Here is a 465-nt window from a genome sequence, read left to right on the forward strand (position 1 = left end):
TATATATATATATATATATATATATATATATATATATATATATTTTTTTTTTTTTTTTTTTTTTTTTTTTTTTTTTATTATTATTATTTTTTTTTTTACAATAATTTATTACTTTATAATTTTTTTCCAGTTGTCTTTTTTCTCCCCCAGTGTGGGCAGTAATGGTGAAAGTTCTGGAATATAGTTCCACTCCAGTCCTGTAAGTAATGCACAATATACAAAGTAGGTGCTAACTTCCGCAGACAGCATGTTGTTTTTAAAACTGGTTCTATATCTGCTGAATAAAATGGGTCATTACTACCCCACTAATACTGCACATTTCTTAAACAACAGGTGATCATAACAATACCCCAATAGCTAGCAAGCTAACCAAGAAGCTTGTTAGCTAACTAATGTGTGCAGAGATCGTTTTATTCGGGAAATTACTGAACTTTTGAAAGCTTACATAACAAAACCATGAAGCAG

The sequence above is a fragment of the Nerophis lumbriciformis genome, linkage group LG32, assembly GCF_033978685.3.
Source record: "Nerophis lumbriciformis linkage group LG32, RoL_Nlum_v2.1, whole genome shotgun sequence".
NCBI classification, from domain to species: domain Eukaryota; kingdom Metazoa; phylum Chordata; class Actinopteri; order Syngnathiformes; family Syngnathidae; genus Nerophis; species Nerophis lumbriciformis.